We start from the raw sequence: 7,454 nt of genomic DNA on the forward strand, positions 1-7,454 counted from the left end.
TCTGCCTCCAATGTCACCCTCCTCCAACTCATCTTCCACAGTGGTGCCACAGCACTAATTCTGAAATTCAAACCTCCTCGTCCCCCTCCCCACGATTGCCTATAAGTTAAAATCCAAACAGCATGGCGTCCAAAGTCCTCCAAGACCCAACTCTACCTACCAGTTTGTTTCTTCACCCTCACACACCCTGTTCGCTAACCATCTGGACTGTTTACAGTTCAACGAGTCCATCATGCTCTTTACAACCCTGTGCTCTCTCTAGATTGCCTTCCCTGGCCTTCTCATCCTCCTGACAAAGTCTCCTCATCTTTTAACCTTAACTCAACTTTCAAGTCCTCATATACCCCTCCTCATGTAGCAGGGTTGAAAGACATGCACTTCCACTAAGGTATGCAAAAATGTGTGATTTTATTTATTTTCTTTCTATTGTATTATTCTGCTAACAATAGGGGGAGTGGAGTTGGAACAACCCAACTTGTCCATTAAACGTAATTCTGTTTCTTTAGCTTTAAAACTGTTACTTTAAGGAAGACAGAGAACCTCCTCCTGAGACCAGAAGATCCAACATTTCATGGAACAATTCATGAAACAACATTTTATTAAACAATTTCTTTCCTTTCTTTTTCTTTTTCATTTTTTGAGATGTAGTCTCACTCTGTTGCCCAGACTGGAGTGTAGTGGCACAATCTTGGCTCACTGCAACCTCCGCCTCCTGGGTTCAAGCATTTCTCCTGCCTCAGCCTCTCAAGTAGCTGGGATTACAGGCACCCGCCACCATGCCCGGCTAATTTTTGTATTTTTAGTAGAGATGGGGTTTCACTATTTTGGCCGGGCTGGTGGTTTCAAACTCCTGATCTCAAGTGGTCAGCCCACCTCGGCCTTCCAAAGTGCTGGGATTACAGGCATGAGCCATCATGCCCGGCCAATTTCTTTCCTTTCAAAGGAACTCATGCACTTCCAACGCCTCCCAAGATGACATCTAGATGCAGAAAAATACATCTCTTCATTCCAGTGAGGTGACATGCTTCAGATTCCTCTCTGGTTGTGTCGACATGTCATTTGCCTTAGCAGGTTTCTGAATATCCTGAAGTGGTAGCTGCTGAGTTGTGGCTTGTCCAGCTTGGTTTGTTTTAACTATTGTGATGATATCAGCTGCAGAAATCCAAGACCTCTGGCATCCCTGGTTGAGAAGCCCCATATTCTGGAGCCTCCTCATTTCTGAGCCTAGGAGGCTTTTCTGGCCCCCATCCTTCCATTCTTTAGAGCCCTGCTCTGAGGCTGCTGGAGCTTCTGGGTGTCTTCAGTGCTGTGTGCAGGCTGTAGGCACCTGGTGCACTGTCTCACACCCCTATATTTAGATTTGTCCTCTGCCAATGCTATTCTACTGTTCTTGTGTCATATTGGATGTGGTGATATGATGAATTACCCCCAAATAATGTCCAAAGAAGCAGGAATCTACACCAATATTCTGCCTTGCCACAAAACTACCTGGGTGTTCCTACACCCTCCTCAACTCTGAAGGAGGAGTCCAACATTCATCACTAAACTCTTGCCCTTTTTCTCCTCTCTCCTGGGTGCCTTCTGTTAGTGCTGGAATGGGTTTCTAATCTCCCTTCCTGATTTACAAGAGCCCTCTACATGAGTGAATATAAATCGCCTGAGGATCCTATTAAAATGCAGACTCCAATTCAATCATTCTGGAATCTGGCCTGAGAGTCTGCATTTCTAACAAGCTCCCTGGTGATGCCAACCAGGCTGCTCAATGACCACCCTTTGAGAAGCAAGCCTGATCAATCGTTCTCTTTCACGATATTGTATTTACTTCCCCCACTCCACGTCTGCAGGACAATGATAGCAGGCAAGGTGCAGGGAAAGAAAATAGGTGATCAACGGGAAAATATGTCAGGAGGTGCTTCAGGAACATCATCTCCGTTACTCAGACCACCGCCACATTTTTCTCTCCCACTGGCACCACTGCTCCTTCTTGGGGACTCCTCACGGGCTATAGAAGTTTCAGTCATTGCCCATGTATTTGATGATGTGTTTCTCCCTAACTATACTATCATTTTCTTGAAAGCATGGAGCAGAATTCCCAAACTGGTGGTGACAGGCTGCATATGGCCCCACAGATGTTTTATTTTACCATCACAGTGTTTTTAAAATATATAAGTTAGTTGCCAAATGTAAAGCACTAATCCTCAACCCCAACTGCACACTAGAACCACCTGGAACACTTTCCAAAACATGTCAGTGTTTGAATCCCACCCCCTTAACGATTGAGCTTCAATCTGCCTGGGAAGGGTCCTAGATGTCAGTATCTGTTTTTAACAAGCTTTTTACTTTAGAACAGTTCTAGATTTACACAATTATTGCGAAGACAATACAGAGTGTTTCCATATACCCCACATTCAGTTTCCTCTCTTATTAACATCTTACATTAGTATACTATCTTTGTCACAATTAATAAACTCATATTTATATATTATTGTTAAGCAATATCGTACTTTATTCAGATTTCCTCAGTTCTTCCCTGATGATCTTTTCTGTTCCAGGATCCCACCTAGGACACCACATTCCATTTAGTTGGTGCATCTCCTTAGGCTCTTCTTGGTCATCACAGCTTCTTAGACTTACCTTGGATTTGATGATCAAGACAGTCTTGGGGAGTGCTGGTCAGGTGTTTGTAGAATGCCTCATTTGGGATTTGTTTAATGTTTTTTTCATGATTAGGCTGGGGTAGGCATCAGTACTTTTTAAAAGATACCTTGTCATCCTAACATCTAGCTAGTGTTAAGAACCATTGATTTTTAAGGATCTGAAGAATTCATGTAATTCCAGCACTTTGGGAGGCTAAGGTGGGAGGATCACTTAAGGCCAGGAGTTTGAAAGTAGCCTGGGAAACATAGCAAGACCCTGTCTCTACAAATAAATACAATCTGTGTTACAAGAGAAAAAAGAATTTGAATGAAATTTTAGACTTTGGCTTCGCTTGACTGTGGGAGGATCTGACCACATGGAGACTGCAATCTTCCATGGAAATAACAGATTGGCCATGAGAAGTGGCTGTCAGCACCCTCCAGTACTCCACAATTGGCTTTGCTATTGGCCCTCATCTTCTGAAATTCCACCACCCACGCAGACGTTAACTTCATCATCTTTGATGCATAGCACCTAGCATGCTGCCTGACACTTGATGAATGACTGACTGACTGAATGAATGAATGAATGAATGGATGGATGAATTTATAAAGAATAAATGTGTGGTTACTGAAAATGGCTAAAGTGTAGATTATATGATTAGGATAAAATACTGGGCAATGGGCCAGGCATAGTAGCTCATGCCTGTAATCCCAGCACTTTGGTAGGCAGAGGCAGACAGGTTGCTTGAGCCCAGGAGTTTGAGACCAGCCAGGGCAACATGGCAAAACCCCGTATTTACTAAATACATATATTATATTCAGTTTTACTATATATTTATATTTACTATTATATATATATAATTAGCCAAATGTGGTAGCATGCAGCTGTAGTCCTGGCTACTCAGGAGGCTGAGATAGGAGGATCACCTGAGCCTGGGAAGTCAAGGCTGCAGTAAACTGTGATTGCACCACTGCCCTTTATCTTGGGTGACAGGAATGAGACCCTGTCACAGAAAAATAAAATAAATAAAATAAAATAAAATAAATACTGGGCTAAATATTGCAGATCGGTTTATTCAACATTCATCCTAACCCACTTCCTATGTAATAAAATCTTGAAAGCTAAAAACTGCATTTCCCAGACTCCCATGCAACTAGGTCCCCTCTTGGGAAGGTAGTAGGCTGGTGCACAAGTAATTGTGTTTGCCATTACTTTTAATGGCAAAAAGTAATGACAGACTCCTCACAAAACATGGAAGGAAAAATGAAGCCTCATGAGAAGGAAACCATGCATAGGGAGATGGTTTTACTAGCAAACACGGGGGTGGAGACATTTGGTTATTCTAAAACCAGCAGCTTCCTGATTGGTGCAGAGGCATCGTGGTTGTGGGGCCCAGAAGCAGCCAGTCCTGTGGCGTGTTCTGGAAAGTTGCTCTTGAAGCATAGCCTCCTCGAGTCTGCTCTTTCAGAGAAAGCTAATTTCTCTGTAAAATTACAAAATGATTTCTGTCATCATCATTACTCATTTTGAAGGATACAATAATTGTGCAGAAGCTGCTAATTGCCTGCCTGATATCTATTCTCTTCTTCACTAACTTCTACATTTGGGAGGTATAAACATGTCCTGCCTTTACAACATGCTCTATTTCCATATTCCCTTGCAGAACGGAAGGCCAAGGAGATGAAATGGAAGACTTTGGACAGAACTTCTGGGAAAGCTCTTTAAAGGAGTCTACTAGGCTGGCAAGCACTCATTCATTCTCCTCTTCTGACTTAGACAAGGTATTTTTAGCTCCAGCAGCCGTCCTGCGAAGATGGGAGCACATGCTAAGGGCAGCAGAAAAGAAAGCCAGAAGGAAGTTGGGATATTGATACCACTGTGGCACCATCTTACCAGCCCTCGGCCACCTACCCCAGACTTCTGGTTATGAGAAAGAAAAACAAAAATAGCTTAAGCTACTATTATGTAGAGGTCTCAATTCCTAAGAGTTTAATGCATTTCCTTAAATACATATGCATGTTGCAGAATACCCAGCTGGAAATTAAACGTTTTAAATTTCATTTATTTATTTAGAGAAGGGGAATCTCACTATGTTGCCCAGGGTGGCCTCAAACTCCTGAGCTCAAGTCAAACCCCTGCCTCAACCTCCCGAGTAACTGGGACTACAGGCGTGTACCACCATGCCTGGCTGAAATTAAACTTTGTGGGTGTTTTTCAGGTCTGGAAAAAGGGCACCAGAAAGTCAACTTGGCCTTTTCACCTGCCCAGTCTAATCTCTTTTGAGCCATCAAAAATACCTCTCTCTGTCTTCAGTGCTGCTTAAGCTTTCTGGATACTTACCAGGGTAGCCAAGGCTGGGAGAGTGAGGAATAGCTCTATTATCTGGTAAGGAGATTTGTAATCAGCCCCTTCATGTTTTCAGAAATCCAGACAGAGCCCTAGAGAGAGACTGGGGAAGGGAATGCAGTTGGGGCTCTAGATTCATGTATTTGTAGGGAGATTTCTAAATATTGTGTGTCTACTGTATGCCAGGCAGTGTCTAGGCACTGGAGTGCAGCAATGAGTGAAAGATAAGATCCCTGCCCTTATGGAGTTTGGACTCTACTGGGGCCTCTGCAAGGAAGCTGAGCTGTGTTACAGAATCACCCCAGTTGAGGTGACCGTGCAGGTGAATATGGAGACAAAATCCACCCTCCGACCTCAGCCAGTGAGGGTGCTACAGCCTGCCATAGAGCCCTGCACTCTTTCAGAGAGGGTTTCTCTCCCAGGCCAGCTGTCACTCTAATCTGCCCTCCCCACTGTGATCCCAGCTGGACACATGGCTCACTGGTTTTTCTGTTACTTTGTAAGTGCATATAAGAACTCTATCCCTCACACTTTGGGGACAGAACACAGCTGGGGTACACTGAGCTTGGAGAAGGGGAAGTATGGGTCTGGCTAAATATTTATAAAATCTTGATTTTTTTTTTCCTAAGGACAGAAGTCAAATAGAATATATACACTGATTACAACCACTTATTCGTTCATTCATTTTGTAATGAATATAGAATATGACCAGCCATGTGCTGGGCACTTGTTCTTATTCACTTCCACTGAAACCCTGGGAGCAAAGTACTGTTATCTTCATTTTACAAACAAGGAGATCAATGCTTAGAGAAGTGAATTATCTTGATTGGGTGCTGTAAGAAATCAAAATAGATCTATCTGAGTCTAAGGCTGCATTCTTTCCACTTCATTATTCTGCCTCCCCCATGCCAGTCTGCAACTAAAGACACCGTGTCCTAGAGAATATTGCCAGTCTTTTTTTTTTTTTTTTTTTTGAGACAGAGTCTGTCTCTGTCCCCCAAGCTGGAGTAGAGTGGCGTGATCTCGGCTCACTGCAACCTCCGCCTCCCGGGTTCAAGTGATTCTCCTGCCTCAGCCTCCCAAGTAGCTGGGAATACATGCGCCCACCACCATGCCTGTGCCAGTCTTTATCAAGCAAACCTTGCAAATCCAAAGCATAGCCACAGCAGTCACTCAGCAGTTGCTGAAAACTGAAGTAGCCTGTCCAGCTTGGAGGAAGGCACAGGAGCCATTATGAATCTAGGAATTTAATACTTTTCAGTAGATCCTTCTGGAGAGTATATCCAGCCATAAGAAATACTTGACAGTGCAATAAGAATATTTGCCTTTGCTATTTTTGTCATTTACATAACCTATTCTTGCTGTGGAGAGGGCATAATGCCAATTACTGCTTCTCTAAAGAGAGAAAAACATTTTCTCTTGCCATTTTCACCTGCTCAGTCTTTGACTAAGACTGTGCGGTCTTCAGCAATATCTGCCGGTTAATGGAAATGCACAGTCTAGGGGAAACTGGAGAAGAAAAGGAGTTGCCAGAAATTTTTTCCAGACCACTGGATCTTCCTAGAACTAATTAGCTTGAGGCATGTGAGGAATAGAGATTGCGTACGTCTTATGGTCAGTAGGGGTATAGGCTAGGCACCAACTGTTGCCCTTCCCAAGATGAAGGCACTTCCTCCCCCAGACAGAATCAGCCTCTCCCTCTGCTCTGCCCGCACCACACTAGGAACATATCTCCACATTCACACTTACCACACTTGAGTTTACGTCTGCCGCCTCAGGATCAGGAATGCTGTCTTTTCATCTGTCTATATCAAAACTCTTTCAGTGTTGGTGGCAAAAGACAAAAACTAATTCAAACTGGCTTCAGCCAAGAAGATGGGGTGGGAGGAGAAAATCTATTGGCCCATGTAATTGAAAAGTTCAGGGCTAGGGCCAGATTGATCTAGCCTGGATCTAGCGGCTCTAATAATATCTTCAGAATTCCGTTTTTCTCTGTCTTAGCTCTGCCTCCCGCAGTATGGGTTTATTTTAGGTACTATGTGGTGGCTCCTGGCCATTCCAGGCTCACGTCACCATTTCGGTAAGTAACCTCAGAAAGAAAATATCTCCCTGGTACGTCCCATTTAGGTCCTTGGTTCATTGCTATTGGAGGAACCTGAGTGACTCAGTCACTGCATGAATCACTAACAAGAGGAATTCAGTGCCGTGATTGGCCAGCCCTCAGTCACATGCTCCAGCCTGGAGCTGGGGGTGGAGCCTGTCTAAGCCAAGCCGACTAAGCAGGGGTGGGTGGGAGTGACTCCCTAAAAGAAACTCAAGGGCTGCTACCAGAAGAAAAGGTGGAGTGGATGGTAAGCGACCAAGATGACACATGTTCCTACAGCGGCCCCACTGCCAAACATAGGGCATGGCACACAGTAGGAACTCAGAAGTCTTTATTCAGTTTATTGTTGAAGAAGGAAGTGCTG

At 44.0% G+C, this 7,454-nt stretch overlaps 1 long non-coding RNA gene across 1 annotated transcript; it reads right to left on the bottom strand.

Annotated features, from left to right (window-relative positions):
• Positions 1 to 3,954: 3,954 nt before the first annotated feature.
• Positions 3,955 to 7,047, bottom strand: LOC115836275. The gene is made up of 3 exons (XR_004031232.1): positions 6,736 to 7,047; positions 4,981 to 5,078; positions 3,955 to 4,123 (listed from the first exon to the last, which is right to left on the bottom strand). It is a non-coding gene; the product is annotated as an uncharacterized LOC115836275 (long non-coding RNA).
• Between the last annotated feature and the right edge of the window lie 407 nt (positions 7,048 to 7,454).

Source organism: Nomascus leucogenys, chromosome 8 (assembly GCF_006542625.1).
Source record: "Nomascus leucogenys isolate Asia chromosome 8, Asia_NLE_v1, whole genome shotgun sequence".
Taxonomy (NCBI): domain Eukaryota; kingdom Metazoa; phylum Chordata; class Mammalia; order Primates; family Hylobatidae; genus Nomascus; species Nomascus leucogenys.